The 18,893-nt window shown below is 40.2% G+C and overlaps 1 protein-coding gene and 1 long non-coding RNA gene across 5 annotated transcripts in view; one reads left to right on the forward strand and one right to left on the reverse strand.

Annotated features, from left to right (window-relative positions):
- Positions 1–18,019, forward strand: part of Cd47 (CD47 molecule) — an 812,520-nt gene extending 794,501 nt beyond the window's left edge. For 3 of the 4 annotated variants that reach the window (XM_051191583.1, XM_051191590.1, XM_051191594.1), the window contains one exon: positions 18,008–18,019. The gene's annotated coding sequence lies outside the window, so the exon portion shown is untranslated. The remainder of the gene's footprint in view (positions 1–18,007) is intronic. The other variant, XM_051191587.1, reaches the window with a different exon arrangement.
- LOC127227245 (uncharacterized) lies at positions 725–11,820 on the reverse strand. The gene is made up of 2 exons (XR_007834959.1): positions 11,569–11,820; positions 725–776 (listed from the first exon to the last, which is right to left on the reverse strand). It is a non-coding gene; the product is annotated as an uncharacterized LOC127227245 (long non-coding RNA).
- Positions 18,020–18,893: the final 874 nt, after the last annotated feature.

An 18,893-nucleotide genomic window follows, 5' to 3' on the forward strand; every position in this document is an offset into this window, starting at 1 on the left:
GCCTTTTTAAGTTAGCATGTCTGAGTCTTTTACAAGTCTAGGTGAGTTTGGTAACTCTTTCCGGTGATAGGCTTGGGGATTTCTCCTTCACACACCCAGAATCTGATGTGGGTTTAAGGGACCCAAGGTAGAGTATGAGAGGGGAATCAAAGGGAAGTTGTATTTTCCGAGCACCATTACACCCCGGGGAAAGCAAAGAACCTAGAGAAGAGCTGATGGTAAAGGCGGATGGAACTTCATGGTTCCTACAGGTCAGAGAAACATTCATGGAAAGGGGCAAGTGAGGGTAAAATTAACACAGGTAAAGGAGGTAAGCAGACCAGGAATGAAGGCCTGGTGACTGGGGTTAAATAAGAATTAGAGGAGCCCGTTGTTCTGAACTAAGCTGATGCAATGGGCACAGACAAACCAGGTCAAATGAAGTCATTTGTTCTAAATGTCTGTTTTGCCAAGCTCCAGCTAAGTTGATGTTTGGCCTTCCAGTCAATCATGAAGCAGCTGGTGGGGAAGGGTCCATTTCCCAAACAAGCCGTTTTTAATGAGTGTTATGAGTTCACTCCATGCCTGCGTGTATAGGAGCCCCAGAGTGACATGTTAACTAGTTGGTTGTCTTTCCCTAGCTCTGTTGCCCTGTCTCCAACTTTGAAATTACAAATGTCAGTTTTGTTATTAGTTTCTGTTTTTCTAGCCTTCTTGTCTATAAAACTTACCTTTCCTGGTCAGCCTGCCAGATACTCTTCCTATTCTATGCACATGGCACACCACCAACTCTAAAGCTGGAAACAAAGACAATCAAGGCGATTACACTTTGTGGTAATTTTTAAAATCAGTTTCTGTATATATAACGTATTGCCTGATGTAGTCACATATGTATTAGGTGTGACACTTGTCAGGCCATTTTGGAAATGGAAGTATAGAAATGGTTGAGAATGTGAACACTTTCCCATTGCCTGAAAGAAGTCTATACATGATACATATTTCCTCTAACACCAACAGGTTCTATTTTACAGGCACTTATTACAGGGTAGGTTCTATAATCTTTTCTAATGAAGTTTCTAGTCGGTGAATATATCCTTTATGCCTGCACTCTTTTAGCATTTGTTGTCTTTTAAAAAATGATTTCTGTATTTCCTTTACTGAGACTTTCACACACACGTGTGTGCATGCATACTTATTTGTGTGGGAGTATGGGCTCATGAGTACAGCTGCCCATGAAGAACAAAAGAGGTTATCTGAGTCCCCTGGGGCTGGGTTTACAGGCCACCATGAACTGCCTTGGGTCCTCGGAGCCAAACTTGGTCCTCTGCAAGAGTAGCACTTACCCTCTGAAGTGCTGAGACATTTCTTCAGCCCCAATCATTGTTTTCTCTCAGTGACAGCTAATTTTGTCATTTTCTGCTTTGTTTGTTTTCCTTGTTTGAGTCAGGGCCTCCCTTCACAGTCCAGGCTTACAACCCTCTTGCTTCTGTCTGCCAAGTCCTGGCATTCTAGGCCAGGTGCCATCATGCTTGACTGTGATTTTGTGCTGTGACAGTGGCACCTTATATCTTAACCAGAATAGTATCTGTTTGAATGACTTAATCATTTCAGCATATCAAGGATCAAACAATTCCTATGTCACCAGCAATTGCATAGACTCAAGCACAAGAATTTTAAAGCATATCTGTTGAGCACACTTTCATTCTGAACAAAGTTTGCCTGGAAAATATTTCTTTACAGTGTTTAGAAAATGAAGCCCCCTAGTCCGCCACATTGTCTCAGCAATGTATTTCCCTTACTTTAAGTATTGGGATGAACTGTAGAAAAAGAACAAGTAAAATGTTTTCTATATCATAAATCTCTATTTGTTATTTCAATTATATGTTTAAATATGCTTATTTAATTAACATTTCTAAGAAGCCTAGCAAATAACCTGTTAGTTAATATATTCTGTAGAAGAGCTGGTAATTTTTTAGAGAAATTCTATTGACTATTTTACATTCACATTGTTTATATAGAATTATTAATACACATTTATTAGCAAATAGGCTATTAATTAATCTTTTCTATGAGGGAGTTGGAGGTCTTTAAAGAAATTCCAGGAATGAACAGTATTACTATTTGTAATGTACATTTTCTAGACAAGAGTTATTAGTATGATAAAGTTTTGAGGTCATCGGAGGAGCATAGTGATGTTACTATTGACAATAACTGTGTTCATGTGTGATAGATGGCTTTGAGTCATCTGTGCTACGAGTTAATGTCTCTGGCATGAATAATATTATTAAGTCTAGTGGCAGAGGCACATAAGAGATAAAAACTGTTTGGGAAGAGCAAGAACTTCTTTGGGGACAGACATAGGGCTATCAGAGAGCATTGCCTCCTTCTACCTAGCAGTCTTGGTATTCTGTGTTTCTCTTAATCTCAGAGTTCACCACAGTGGAATCATTCCAAACAGAGGGAATGAGTAATGCAAGAGCGTAAGGCGAGAAGGCTAGAGGACAGGCAATGCTCTGATTAACTGGCCGTGATAAGGAGCCTGCCTTTTGTTTTGTACCAGAACCAGTGAAAACAGCTAGTCGTATTATATAAAACCTACAGAAATTTAGCACAAAATATCCAGAAGATTGTTAGTATGAGAGATTAAGGGAAAGGACAAAGAACTGGCAAGCTTCTGATTTTGGTGGAGCTGGAGTAGGGTAACAAGCTTTTGGGGAGGGTTAATGTGGTGAATACAGTATCTGTGTGTCCCTTTATACTTAATCAGAGTTCTATGTGAATGCATCTGGCAAGTATTTGTTTTAACCTTAGGTATCTTGTCGGTTAACCTCCCTACTGCTCCCAGAGAGTGAAATGCATCCCAATGTTTTTATTAGGAAACATCTGTCTTGTCTTGCTGCCCTTTCACTGTTTACTTGTTCTGTGGGCTTTTGTGTCCCTTGAATAATGTCATGTTCTTGGTGGATAGTTTTATAATGAAAACACACACATAGGGCTGTTTGTCATAGAGATAATACCAGTCTCTTCTAGAGAGCATCATTGCACAGAAGTGGGCCTGGATGAAAATTAGAAGAGTATGTCTTGTCAGTTGCAACTCTGAATGGGATTTCAGAACATGCTAACTGATTTGAAGTGTAAGGGACAACCAAACTGCCTATCCTTGGGGAAGACACAGACAGCACTGCAGCAGACATGACATGCAGGACAGTACTGGAAAGAGCCATCAACATAGGGGATTACTAACATGTAATTTTGATTGGCACAAGAGCCTGTTAGATTAGCTGTTATCAATCATCTTGACATTTATTTCATGTACAGTTTTAAAATCAAAATGTTTTCATGCTGACATCTTAGTTTGCTTTCTATTGGTGTGCTAAAGACTCTGACCAAAACAGCTTGGGGAGGGGAAGGTTTATATGGCATACACTTCCACATCACAGTCTATCATGAAGAAAAGTCAGGACAGGAACACAGAGCTATCTGTCTCGGCTTTTTATATTAAGAAATACTTTTAACTCTATGTCTTGTGCGACATTAAATGTCAGTGCAATCTTCACAATGCACCCAGACACCACCAAGAAGTCTTTTTGCCCCTCCTAGGGATGTGATGGTCTTATTGCTGATAAAGCAAAACAGTGCCCATGACAAAAACCTTTGTCTCAGAATTAAAGTTGACCCTGATCAGCATTGTCCATAAAAACTGAACTTATAAAGAGGGAAACTGTATTACAATCCAGAATCTAACAGTGAAAGTGAATTTGAGAGCTCCTAAGGGTGATGCTTTGTTTCAGCCTAAAGATGAATATATTCTGAGGAGTAAGAGGTGCTGGCATTGTCTGCTTCATGCTTCCTCATTAACCCAATTTCCCCTGCCTACTCTATCTCCAGTCATCCCTGGGATGTGCTAATTGTAATGTCTCTGGGATCAATGAGAGGTAAACCACACAGGTAGAAAACAAATTAACTGTAAAATCACCAATTATATTTCATAACATCCCCAGACTTTGTCATCATCCTGTTTCTCTTTTTTAAAGGAGCTATGGTAAAGCTAATGAACTTTTAATCCTATATTTATGAAGTTAGTGTTCACTACTGCCTAGATGCAATGTTGTTAGTTGTTCTTTCTGTCTCACCAATTAACAGGAAGGCTTGAGATCCGTGTTTTAGATCTCTCTTGCCTGTCTCCTTTTGTGCCTGTACTCAGTCTGTAAGATTTTCTGCTTCTCCATTTCAGTTCTTTTTTATCTGCATCTCACAGTAGTAATAACGAATGGATGGAAATTGCTCACAGTTTGGTAGTAATTTATACTTTTGAATTCATTACTATTTTAGTTTAAATTAATGACTTGTGGAAGGTAGACTGATGATATTTTCATTTCTGCTTTTCAGATGAGGAGATGGGTCTTATTTTTAAATGTAAGAAAAATAGCATTTCCTAGATCTACCATCACAGCTCTGAAAGTACAGCATGAAGTTGGGAGTCAGCCTATAGGTAGGACATCAGGAATACACATCCTGGCTATGACACTCATTGGCTGCATGTTATTGAGAAAAAGTCATTTGTATAAACCTCAATTTCTTATTCTAAAGAGGTAAGAATGATGGAAGAAGAAGCAAACATCACATCTGAACACTGAGCTAAACTCTTGGAATCCAGTTGCAGACAGGGAGTAGTGATGAACAAATAGGTCAAGACCAGGCTGGACAAACCCATAGAAACTGCTGACTGAACCGGGGGGGGGGGGAGCTCATGAACCCCAGACTGATAGGTGGGAAACCAGCATAGGACTGTCCCAGATTCCCTGAATGTGGGGTTAGTTGGGAGGACTGGGCAGTCTATGGGGCCTATGGTAATGGATCAGTATTTATCCTTAGTACATGAATGGACTTTTGGAGCCCAATCCACATAGAGGGATACTCTCTCAACCTAGACACATGGGGTTGGGCCTGGGCCCTGCTCCAAATGATATGACAGATTTTGAAGGCTCTTATGGAAGGCCTTGCTCTCCCTGGGGAACAGAAAGGGGATGGGATGGGGGTTGAGGGAATAGGAGAGAAATAGGGGAAGAGGGGAAATGGAAGGGTGCAGGAACTGGGATAGGTAAAACAAGCTTGTTTCAAATTTAAATTAAAAATTATATGAAAATAAAAAAAGAAAGAATAAAAGAATGGTGATATTTACACCTCTCTCAATGGGATGTTAGGAACTATCTAGGCCATTACTATAGTTACATATTATTATTATCATCATCATCATATTTATTCATTTATTCAACAAACATAATTGAGTGTCCACTATGTTCTAGATATTTTCAGTAAGACAGACACACATGGAATATACATACCTAAATATCCATGTTCAGTCAGATACCTGAGTGAAGCAAGAGAACCCAAGGGCACTCAAAAGTCAGTCAAGACTTTGATGAGGAGCTAACTGGGAGACTATGGGAAGGAAGGAGCAGGAAGACAGCATACACACTCTCCAGAAAGCAAACAGGGAAGTGTTCAAGATGGTGGTGGTGCCGAGCTGATCAAATGCCTCTGACAGTGAGAGTCAATGAAAGCCTGCAAATGAGACTTGGATCTTGGCATGGAGGGCATTAATGATGCCTTTGAAAAGAGCATTGCTTGTGAAAGGTGAGAGCAGAGTAAGCAACTGCTTAGAACATAGGAAGTATCAGAATGAATTTCTCCTGTAATGCACCTGATATATATATAAAAAAAAATAACCATCTCTTGGTAACGGGGCTGACTGGCACCCACACTACTGCAATATACCTATTTGATGGGAGATGTCATTCTGTACATGTTTCTCATACTGGTTAATAATAAAGCACTGTTGGCCAATAGGAAAGGAAGATAGGAGGGACTAGGAGACAAGGAGGAAATAGGAAGTAGTTAGGAAGAGTCAAGATGGAGAGTCTGGAGAGAGCTGGACGCCAGCCGCCTGCCCGGTAAGAGAAGGCCATGTGAAAAAACATAGATCAGCAGAAATGGGTTAATAATTAAGGCAGAGCTAGCCAATAAGAAACAAGTAACAGGGCCAACAGCATTGTATCAAATACAGAGTCTCTCTGTGTTATTTGGGGCTGGCGCAGCAGCAGGACAAGACCAGCGGTGGCGGGCGGAAACACCATACACCTTACACATCTCCATATTAGAATACATGGGGACATGTGCTTCAAACTACACTGTTCATTGTTGGTTGTCATCAGTACTTTTACGGCCCAACACTCATTATTGTAACCTACAGGTGTAATAACTAACATTTTGCAATGATTGAAAAGTGGCTATTGATGTCATCATAGGTTGGTCAGTGTTTTAAGAGATTCCCTTGATCTTAAGGGAGTAAGATATCACCATTTTCAGACTCACTCTAACACAATACATTTCTCATGCAGAGCAAGACATGGACATCTTGCCTTTTGACACTGGCTTAATTTATTTCTTGAAAGTAACCAGGACTTGAAGAAAGCACAGACCATGCTGACATGAGATTTTTGTTCTCAGATATTAAAACGTGGGATCGGTTCTGGAATGCCTTGCCTTGTTTGGGGAGAAGGATGAGAGAGCAGAAGTGATGGTTGTGTGAGCTTCGCTTTGAAGTTTCTTGTTGGGGTTGGAGGCCGGGTTGCCTTTGAAAGAGAGTCATTCTTGTGTTTGGTACAAGAACACTAGGAGAGCATACACTATAGAACTTGTTAGTAATACCTCAGCTCCGACAACTTTGTCAGACTGATAAGTGATTTTTAAAATGTAAGAGTCTAAAAGTGATTTACTTTTATTTTGTGTGAGGGAGTTATGTGCCACAGTGCACACGTAGATGCCAGAAGGCAACTTGTGGGAGTTAGTTCTCTCCTGTTATGGATTGAATTCGGGTTACCAGTTTGGGCAACAGGTTCTTTATCCACTGATACATCCTTTAGCCTAACACTTTTAAAGAAGATTTTAAAAAATTACTTTAAACAAAAATGCTTTATAAAAACACAATAATGACAATATACAGACCATCTGACATCTGTTTGTAGTGTTTTCTTTCCTCAACTTCTTTCCTCTTTGTAAGCATGACAAAGTCTGTTGCCTTAATTTTAGGAAAATAATTCAATGAAGATTTATATATTAAAAAACCTAGGAATTTTCAATATTTAAGTGAATGTGTTTTTTAAGTAAATGAAACAGGATGTTGTTCTTATACACAGATATATAAAATGACTTTACTGGTTACAAATATATATCCATTCATTTGAAAAGAGAAGCATACAGCCAGGAGGTGGTTGCACACACCTTTATTCCCAGCACTTGGTGGCAGAGGCAGGTGGATCTCTGTGAAAGCTACACAAAGGAAATCCTGTCTCAAAATACAAAACAAAACAAAAACAAAAAAAAAATGCTAACTGCTCATTATTTTGATTTATAAAGACACAGTTTTCAAAATGAGTGCTTCTAAGATTTTTTGTGGAAAGGTCCTCATTTGAGAATACTTTTGTAATGTTCTTAGTTTATTAATCTGCTTTTCTTTCAAGATGGGTTACCTTTCTTTCAAGATGACCATAAGCTATTTTGGTCATCACTTCATAACTTGAGACAATGTCCTGGTATTCAATTTGTACAACATTTACACAGAACCTATGTTTGGGGAGCCCACAAGCACTTGCCTGTCACCACATATATTTGCCATGTGTCCACAGGGTGAGAGCTATGAAGCTATTTCCTCCAAGTCAAAGCTATTCACCAAACAGAAATTACAGCCATTTAAAGGCACGTGAGTACAGAGCAGAGGAACACTGCCTCCAGTTCACATACCCTGCCATTCTTCATGTAGACAGCCCTGGAGGATAGTCATTGTTAAAATATAGGTAGCTCTATAGAGGGTATGGGGACAGATCATTTGCCTCTTGCTGCTTACATTTGCTGAGGCTCTTATGAAGATTTTCCCTGGGCACATGAATCAGTTTAATAATGATTGCTGCCAGTTGGTGGCTAGACATCAGCATGCCAGCCTACTCAACAGCGTCGCCATCTGCTATTTGGACTCACAGTGTGTTGCTGCCACGCACCACCTCATTAAGAACGGGACCCTTGTGAGCCATAGACAGTAGCTTATTCAAGTGAGCTGAAGCAAACGCCTCCCCGAGCCAAATTTGTAGAGGCTGCATGCATCTTTTCCTCCTTGGAAATCGCTCTATGCTGAGCATGCAGTCTAATGGCTCATTGTCACTGATTATCTAGGTGTCAGTTTTCCAAGCCATCCTTTCAAGGTACCACTGAAATACAGATATGGTTATGCAAAATATTTATTCCAGCCCCCCCCTTTTTTGGGGGAGCAATAGAGTCACATCTTGAAATGATAACCAGCCACCACGTTACTGAACACCAACATTTCAACAAGTCTATTGTGATACACTCTTTTATTTTTTTAAAGCTATTTCAAATTAGCTGTTTTCTTTTAATTTTATGAGACGTCTGGTATGAGGCTTTTATTTCTTGGAAACAGATTTTCAAAGGCTTCCATAGTACTTTCCCCCTTTCCTTACTAAATATGTCCAAAGGCAGCTGTGAATACAAAATATTTGTATTCGTCTGACAAAAATGAGTGTACTTTCTCAGTTCTCACATCTGTACTCAGCCAGATGTGTTTCTTAAACTTGGTGCCTGTTAGATCTTCTATATTTTCTTTCCTGGGCAAATCGAATCTAAAGGTGTGTTTGCTGCGGGGAGGATGGAGCCTCTGTGTTCTGCAGGATGCAGCTCTTGATACTCTCAAATACAGTTAACATTGTGGCTGTTTATTAAGAAGTGTGCTTTGGACCAGCATTTTCCGGGAAGATAAAGATACAGCAATCTGGGCTGCTACACGGCTCAACAACAGCTCTCCCGGCACCACAGAGAACTCTGGAGATGAGCCATGGAACAACTCTGCTTCCCTGCAATGATCAGTCACTGACGTGTGTCATCCTGTGAAGGAGTGTGACATTAGATGGAGTGCTTCTGTGCTGCTGAGGCAAGACCAGAGGAGACCTGATGGCAGAAGAGACCTGACAGCTGCAAGCTGCTTGTTAACAGTTCATGCAGCAAATGGGAGCAAGTCCTTCTCTGAAGGGAGACTAGGGCCACACATGGATACGCGTCTGCACACACCACATCATCCCCTTTGGAAAGGTGCCCCGAATATCTGCACAAGAATGACTCTGAGAGTCAGGCACTAAAGAAACCTTTCAACTTTGTTTCTCTCCTAGCATCAGTTCATTTGCTAAGTATCAGTTCATCTCCATAAGTGTCACCCTAACTGTGATAACAAGGCCTTGTAGAATGTGTAAAACAAACAAACAAACAAACAAACAAACAAAACAAAACAAAATTGCATGCAGATGGTTTGTTTGCTCTAGGGTCAGTTGTCTTTCAACAGCAGGCTATTAGTCCTGCCTGAAACTCTGGTATCCTTATTAATTAAGTAATGTACTCAGCTCTATGGAAACCTGGTTTTAATTTTTTCCAAATCTGAACATAATTTTTTCATTCTATCTATGGTATGCATATGAAAACCCACACACACACACACCTCAAACCCTTATTTTCTAGATAAATACAAGCATTGTGTTTTAAAGTAAGTTAATGCAACGTTGTCTCTCAGTTTATTGGAGTTAGTGTAACAGAACACCCACTATAAATTGGGTAGATTATAAATAACAGAAACGTCTCATACATCTGGAGGCTAGAAAATTCAAAATCAAGGTGCTGGCAGAGTCTGTGGTGAGAACACACTTAATTGCTTGTGGCAGCTGTCTGTTGTCACCTGGCAGAAGGGTGAATAAGCTCCCTTGAGCTTCTTTTATAAGGGAATATATTCTATTGACTTCCTGAAGCCCTAACCTCTGAATACCACCACCTTTGGAAGTAGGATTTCAACATATGCACTTAGTGGGTACATACTAAGTACACAGCACTCACTTTTCACTTGGGGTTGCATCTGTGCTCTAGAGGGCTAGGTGATATTATAGCATTTGATTCTTCATTGGTGTCTATTTGTGTCTGGCTTCAAGTAAGATGAATACTGTCCTCTCGGGTAATTATTGACGTGCACACCCCCACGTTGATATCTGATGAAATCTAAAGCATCTTTCAGAGTTCACACTGTATTTCTGCTGAGTCCTTCAGGTCTACGGGCTGCTAGAACTATTGCTCTAATGCTCCCAGTTGCACCAGAGAGATTTCTTGGTCACCTGACACCATAGTGACTATATGGCAGTGTGGGATCCCTATACTTAGGCACATGCAAATTCAAACCTAGACTAACTATGCAACATCATGTCTCAGGGTAACAAGACAGGGCAGGGGGCACTCGTATTTCCACTTTTAGATTATGTAGATTCTTTCTGGGACCTTTTCAGACTGTGATTTGAAATGTGGAATCCTTCAGGCACTGCCATCATCAATAAACTCCACTGCTTTCTCTTGGAGATTACTCACTGATGAGTTTTTCCTTTTCAACCCCCTTCTTTGATTGAGTTTCGAGGACATAGGGTGTGACATGGAGGGCTAGGGATTCCTCCAGTCTAACATCTGAAACCATGACTTTGGTTCTTAGAAAAACAAAAGCCAGCAAGTTTTCATTTGCATGTTTCTTTGAGTGGGTCTTCTATGGCTCCGTTCCTCTTAAACACTAAACTTATGTTCTGGTTTCAGGGGTGTGGGATGTATGCTGAGGTGGGAAATGAAGCATCTGCCTTCAGAGGGAAATGTATCCAGTGTTTTGTTTCTGTATTTATTTCATTAGTCTAGTAGCCATCATTGTACAGACAGTGAAGTACTCCCGATTCTGTAGCTTGCTTGGGTTTTAATGGCCCTGAAGTTATTCTTCATACCTATTATAGCTGTCACAAGTCCACTCAATTTCTAAATAGGTTTCAGGCAGTTTATCAATTTCATCAAAATAAAAGGATCTCCTGGGAGCGTCATGGGGATGACACAGACAATAAATATTGAGTACATTCAAAGTATTGATCTTTAAAACATCTAGTCTTCCAAGCCTTTATACCCACCACTCATTTAAGTGTTTAACGTCTTAGTAATGCTTTTCAGTTGCTAGTGTAGAAAACTGTAAATCTTACAACTAGCTATTTGAATCTATTTAAAATATTTTAATTTGTTCAGTTGAGCCAATGTAAGGATATACAATTTTTGATATCTTGACATTAAGTTCAGTCATTCTCACAGTCTGTAGAACAGTCCGGGTTTTCTACATGCACAATCATTCATGGCATGCTGGATCTGCATGACAAGGGACAATACACGATTGTGGGAAAAATCCGTATTCTATTACTAAGCAGTATGCTAACTGTGGGTTTTCTTAATAGATTGCTATCAACTTCCCTTCTGTTCCTAGTTTTCAGTTTGTATTGTTAATGTGAGTTGATTTGTTTGCTTTGTAGCTACTGACATATGGTTTGCCTTATTCTGTTATATGATGGATTGCATTAATTAACTTTCAAATGTTAAGCCATTCATGATGTACTGGTCTCTTTATACATTGCAACTTTCATTTGATAATATTTTGTTTAGTATCTGAGCATTGACATTTGTGAGACTTACTGGCTCCCAGACAGAAAATTAGGTAGCTAACTTCCATTATTTTGTCTGTGGAGGCATCTTGGGGGTTGTTCCTAGGGGGAAAAAGATGAATGAGGGTGAATCTCTTTGTTTACATAGTGACAACAGACTTCATGTGAACAATGGGAATTCCTAGGAGGTGGTTTATGACTTGCTTCCACAGGCTATCCATTTTAGGATTATCATAGTCTGCAACTATGAAATTATGAAGGACAGTGCCTATGCAAATGTTGTATGCATCTTATATGAATCCAAATATATGGAACTACGTAGCCTAACAGATTCTATGTCCTGACAGTGCAGTGAAATGGCTCAATCAAAGCAAGAATGAAGGACCTCGAAATCCAGAAACTGCCAAGATTTCTGTCTACCTCACTTGTGCACACTTGATTATAAATTTAAAATTAACAGGTTAACAAATTTATAATGAATAACAACTTATTTCTATGAGTTTTTTCAGGTTGATTCAGGAATCTTGTCTTTGAGGTTGGGTCTATAATCCCCCCTCCCTTTTTTTGATAATGTTTTGTCAGATTTGAGTTCCAAAGGTCTGTTTATCATCTACAGGTGGTATTTGTTTCGTCTATCAAGACAAAAACATTGACCTTTTCCTGTTCAGTTGATAAATCCTGCAAGTTTGGTAGTATTTTCCTGTTAAATATTTAGTTGACTTTAACAATGAAATTACATTGGCCTAAACAGTGTTTTGTGGAAATCTGTGCATATCCCCAATCTATATATGGAGAGCCAAAGGCCAGGTCTCAAAAGGTAAATGGTAGAGTGTGCACCCTCACCCATGGAATGTCTGTCTTCTTTCCTGACTGCTAAAAGATGACTAGTTGAATTCCGCACAAAAAGTTAGTGGAGCTATCCTGGGTCTGACAAGGCAGAAAAAGTACTATATACTGCAGAAGCTGTGTGACATATATGCAAGAACCAGGAGAATATTTCTAGGAGTTAAATTTGATCAGTACTTTTCTGAGGTGCTAGAATATAAAGATGTATAAGAATGTATTTATTTAGGAATGTTACAGGTGTTTATCATTTGGTGTGGTCGGTCTACCCAAACTCAAGTGTGAAAGCACTTAATTGCCAGTGTGAACACATTAGCATTTGGCACCTTTTAGAGATTAAGTGATGAAGGTGAAAGGGATTTATGATTTCTAAGATGGGCTACAGGAAAGCTATCTAGGCCTCAGACTTCCTTCCACTCTACCATGTGGAAATAGATACGTCTGGAGGATAAAGTTAGAAAAAAGCCTCACTAGACACCAAACTTGCTGACATGTTTATTTTAATTTTGTATTTCCATCCTCAAGACCAGTGAGAAATAAATTTTTGTTCTTTGTAAATTAATCAGCCTCAGATATTCGGTTACAGATGCACAAATGGACTAAGATATTACTCCAGGAGGAACACCTGGGATGAAACAAATTCCCAGATAACGTGGCTCTTAAAGGCCTGAAAAGAGAAAGGGTCACTTCTGAGCAAAGTCGTGATGTCCACATTGCCCTGGTAAACAGGGAAGATATAAACAGACCAAGGGAACTGGCCATGCTGGGATGGATATATTGTAAGGGTTTAGAAAAACCTCTGTGGCTTGCTCCAAGGCAAGGACCAGAGAACATACAATTCACCAAGGCCACCAGGAACACTCCTATGAGAGGGTACCAGTATCACTGAGATAAGTGATGGTGCTTGTATTCTAGATAGAGCTGAAGATGAGGCAGTCATGGCGCTGGGCTTGTTAATATCACTCAGGGTAATGGACCCTGAAGTAATAAAGGGCCCTGCAGGACTGGTGCTTAGCTACCAAAAGCCAAGAGGCCATAATTACTGTAACAACTGATAAAATTGAAGGGGTAGTTAAGTGGGCTTGACTCACAGGGCGTTAGGGAGATGATTAATTGAAGGTAACGCCTCTACAGGCAAAACAGAGCAAGTAGGAAGGATGTGGCTTAACTTCTATAAGTAATTAAGGCAAGAATGGAAAAGCAAGATGTTAATGGTACTGTCCCCAATGAATCTTTACAATCTCTTGCTCCAGTTTCCAGACATGAATAAAATTTAAGGGCTACAAAGAGTGGAAAAGTGGCTCAGCCTTCACAAATAAAGACCCTGTTATACAATGACATATGCATATCGTTATGACTCTCAAGTTCTTCCCCAAATGGACTTCTGGCCATTTATTAGGGTGACTAGTCACTGGGAAAGGAGAATATTTATCTACTTCTAGATTACCTAGCATGGGCTCCATCTGATTTTGACACTTAAGCCAACTTCCTGGCAGTTGGGTCAAGTCATCCCCAAGTAGCACATGTGTAGAACAAGGGGTAGACTGAACTGGGGTGGGTGAAACTGCACTCTTGGAACGTTTGCTTGAGGAGACTTTAGTGGTCCTTGCTGCTGCTCTGAAGCCAGTGTTATTTTCCTGCCAAGGCTACTTTTCCCACAGGTTTATTCCATGAGCACAGTAGCTGAGTAAAGCAGGTAAACTAACATAGGCTTATTCTTGTGAAGTAGGGATGTCCCCACTGGGAAACTTTGGCTTATCGGCCCACCTTAAACTTGATTAAAATTGCACTATAGCACAAACATCTTGGTATTCTGTCTTTCTCAATTAGGGTTTCCCATTGAAACAGAACCAACAGGATCCATCCATCCATTCACCTACCCACCCACCCAGATATTTATTATACAGAATTGATTACACTACCACAGAGGCAAAGTCCCATGATCTGCTACCTGAAGGCCTGAGACCCCAGAGCACTGATTGTGTTAGCCCCAGCCCAAGGTCTGAAGATGGATGCCTCACTTCTACAGTAGTCAGTTGGAGAAAGAACTCAATCTCCCATCTCTGTTTTGTCATTATTCACGTCTTCTATAAATTAAATGCCCTGCCTTACTGGGGACCACAATCTCTTTTACTCAGTTTATCAACTCAAATGTTTGTCTCTTCCAGAAGCACCCTACAGACATACCCAGAAATGACGCTTCAGGCCTAGTCCAGTTGGGATATCACCCAGTGACACATGGATAGGGTGAATAGGTCATATGACCTAAATACTCCAGCTTCACTGGCTTCCTCTCCTTTTCAACTCTCAACAGACATTCCCCCAAATGAGACTCTTGTAAATATAATTATGTCTTTGTAAGTGCTTGTTGGGAGGGCTGGACTAACAAACTTGTACTTTGTTCTGGGAGGAATTTATATTGGATCAGTAGGATACTATTCAAGCTTGTTCTCAAGTTCCTTTTTGGGTGGTGTATTTTAACCGGCCAGTTGAGCCCCACTGGTGTTAATGCATAAGCTTTCAGGGATCCTGTACTCAGCAAGGACTGTCAGCTGTGGTTGGCTGCAGATGAAACCGTCCCAATCTCATGCCAGCCTTGAGAAGTGGGAAGCTGAGTGCTGAACAAAAGGTACCCAGTGAACTCTTTGCAGATTTTGGAAACTTTTCTGTGTGCTTATCTTCCCACTTTAATGGTACTTTTTCACAAAAATTCATGCCATCCATTCCAACTTGAGTCTTTTCTTTCTCTCAATTCAGCAAATCTGTCTGCTCAAACACCCAGAAAGCTAGCATATAGAGAAGTCACAGGCTGAAGAGATGGCTCAGAGGTAAGGGCTCTTCCTGCACTTGCAGAGGATGGGGGTTTGTTTCATAGCATCCACACAGGCTACTTCATAACCACCTGTTAACTCCAGTTCCAGGGATCTAACACCCTCCTTTGTCCTCTGTGGCACTGCATCCCAAACCAACCTCTGTTTTTTTTTTTTTTTTTTTTTTTTTTTTTTAGAACACTAATTAAGAATCCTTTCACAATATTTCTGCATAAATGCTTAGACTTATATGTATGACTTAAAAAAAGTAAGCTTTAAAAAAAAATAAGGCTGTGTTTCATGTAGCTCTGACCAGTCAGTCCCTCTTGAATTCTATATGTATTCAAAGATGGCCTTGAGTTCCTGTCTCCACTTCCCAAGTACTGGGATTACAAAGATGCATCATTACATCCAGGTCCCATAAACATTCAATTTCATATCAACTCATAGTATTTTTAAATCAGAATTAATTTAGAAATATATTCTAATGTCTAATGCAATTTACTGACTCATTAGTCATTGGGGTTTTTGTAAGCATTTGGAATTAAATTGCAATCATTTGGAATCCTTTGGCATCTTTATAAACTTGACTTTCAGTTTTATTCATATTAAATACTTCAGTGTTTTGAAACTTGGTTTGTGGTGATCCAGTTTATGACAAGTGTGTAACTATTCTGGAACATACATTACAAAAACACACATTCGTAAGTGTTTGAGTGTACTATTTTACATCATGACTTGCTTACAGCCATATGACAATATCATATACTCAGTAGAACTCAACACATGCTGAGTTGAATGACTCACTAGCTTTCTTATTAGCATCAGTTAAAGAGAAGTAAAAAGTTGATGACATCACTAATTCTGAGGGAGGAATAGACAAATCATGCAGTTCCCCATATTCTGATAAATGTTAATGCCATGCCTTCATCTGGTGGTCTTTATCCCCAATGCTTTCCTTCTCATGTACCTACCCATTTCTCTCCATTAGTCACTAGCGCATCATGAGAACAGAAGACTATCTGAAGAATTTCTATGATAATAATTTATAAAGTTCTCAGAGACACAAGAAAGAGTTTTCCTTCTTCAATCTTTTCCACCCCCAAACAATTCATGGTTGCTCCTGAAACTGCATGAGAGAAAACTGTAACTGACACCACTCACTAGTGTTCAAACATTTCAAGAATGTTTGAATACTTTATTTCCCTTCTTTTCTTCTTCTTCTTCTTCTTCTTCTTTTTTTTTTAAAGTTTATTTTTCAAGACAGGGTTTCTCTATGTGGCCCTGGCTGTTCTGGGACTCACTCTGTAGACCAGGCTGGCCTCAAACTCAGAGATCAGCCTGCCTCTGCCTTCCAAGTGCTGGGATTAAAAGCATTTGCCTCGACCACCTGGCAAGAATAATGTCTTAATTTTCCAAATTTTCTCTTATAAACAAATACAACAGGAGGTCAAAACTGTTATAGACAAACAACTCTTAATATATTTAATCTTCCTTTTGCCAGCCCTGTCTATATAAATATGATTACAGAAAGAAGTGGTAATAGATTTACTCAGGTCTAAAAATATATTATGCAGACTATGAAAGGCCTCTTATACATTGTTCGGGTCTTTTTAACGTTGGGTTCAGGCCACAGTTCTGGAAAGTTGGACCATACTCTTTATTAACAGTGCTACAAGTATTATTCCAAGCACCCAGCCTCCTACTGGAGGCTTCTCTGATGCTGTGGTACTAAATAGAGGGATGGCAGAGTTGGCATCTCAAGCAAGCAGTCTTCCACACAAAGATGGCTACTGACAGAGAAATGCTTCTCTCTTTTGTCTATCAGAAAGACATTTGTGAGACAAAAAACATGAGATGCTTCTGCCTTACACAGCATTAACAGTGAGCTCTTAGCAATGCTGCCCTGGATTCCTTTGCCATGTGCCCAGATTCAACCTCCATCTTTCTTTCTGTTTCCCGGGAGCACAGTCCCAAGTAGAATGTAGCTACATTTTGTTTCAGGCACTACATTCAAGAATAACCTAGACTAAAGCAGTAGGTGAGCAGGTTATACATATTACATGACATAGGAATGTAACTTGCTTGACTTTGTGCAAACTATAAAGCAACATTCACTCAGTGGCAGCATTGCTGGTGCCATCCATCTGTTTCCTTTTTGAAAGCTCACAGTCCATGCTGAGCCTGACTGCCTAAAGAAAAACAAAAAGGTGTTACAGTTTAGCTTGTGATTGAGTAGGCAATTTTCTTTGGGATGATGGCTCCTTGGCAATTTGAATGGATACTCAGGTGTAACTTGGATGAGTCCTCATCCTAACTAATCAGGAAAAGCTTCAGGTTGCTCTGGAAACAGCATACCACATTCTCAAGATTCCTCAGGAAAAAAGCTACATCTTTTACTGTTTTTCTGTTAAGAAAATCAAACTAACTTTTAAACATTTACTGGAATACTACTTAGAGGGTTTTCTTCATTCATGGAAAAAAAAAAATCACAATAGGCCCAGAGAGCTACTAGAAATAAATTAAGACTGCCCATATGCTAGCCTGGGGTAAAGGTGCTAACAATTCTTTTTGTTGATGTTGCTTAATCTCATCTAAGGTTCTAAAGACATCACAGAGAACAACAGTGTTTACAATCGCTCCCTTGTAAAAATTCTAGTGGGACAGAAGATGAGAAAAGAAGTAAATAAACAACTAAAACATTCTATATTTGAAGAAACTACAGACAAAAACTATGAATGGCTAATATGGACAAAATAATGTTTCTGCTACAAAATTCTCCTATTGAAGTCCTTACAACCAGGGCCCCATAACTTGTGTACCTGGAGATTGTATTTGTTTAATGATGTTCATTTGTCTGTGGTAGGTATATGGAGGTGCCCACAGAGGCCATAAGAGTGTTAGGTATCACCTGCCCACCCCCAACACACACTAAGCTGCAGTTGCAGGAAGTTATGAGCTCCTGGTGTGGGTGTTGGGAACAACACTTTGGTCCTGTGTAAGAGTTGCAAGTGCTCTTTATTCCTGAGCTATCTCTGCAGGCCCTGGAGGTGAGACTTAAGGAAATGATTAAAATGAGGACCTCAGGGTGGACCCTACTCGAATTCACATCCTTGCCAAGAGGAAGTCAGGACACTGATCCTGGGGTTGCTCAAGCACACACAGGGACAAAGCTTCAGGAGAAGCCAAACTTACCAACACCTTCACCTTGAACTTTTAGCCTCCACAACCAAGAAGTTTCACTTAAAGCAGACCATTTACTCTGTGTATTAGCTGTGGCAGGCCCAGCAAACTAATACACAGGAGAGAGAATAGGCAAGATTTGTTTTGATTACCCCCCACCCCCACTGAGGCCTCACAGAGAAAATAAAGTTTCAACAAAGACCCAAAGAAGAAAAAAGTCAGCCAGAGGATATTTGGGGGTGGAGCATTCAGGAGAGGGAGGGAGAAACAACCCCGGGAGCCCTGAGCTGGAGGGTTGCCAGTGTGGTTTGAAACTTAAGTATTAAAAGATGAGGGTAGAAAGTGCATGAGCAGGAGGCGAAGGCAGACGGTGTGAGCGAGGTTCCATGCTGCTGCTGCTGCGCACCGAGGAAATGCTTCCAGGACCTGGGCCACTGTCCAGACCCGTGTGATTGTGTGGGCCTGGTGGGTCTGGTGGACCTGGTAGATGGGCACAGAGAGCAATTCTACTTCAGCAAGG

The sequence above is a fragment of the Phodopus roborovskii genome, unplaced genomic scaffold (genome assembly GCF_943737965.1).
Source record: "Phodopus roborovskii unplaced genomic scaffold, PHOROB, whole genome shotgun sequence".
Taxonomy (NCBI): Eukaryota; Metazoa; Chordata; class Mammalia; order Rodentia; family Cricetidae; genus Phodopus; species Phodopus roborovskii.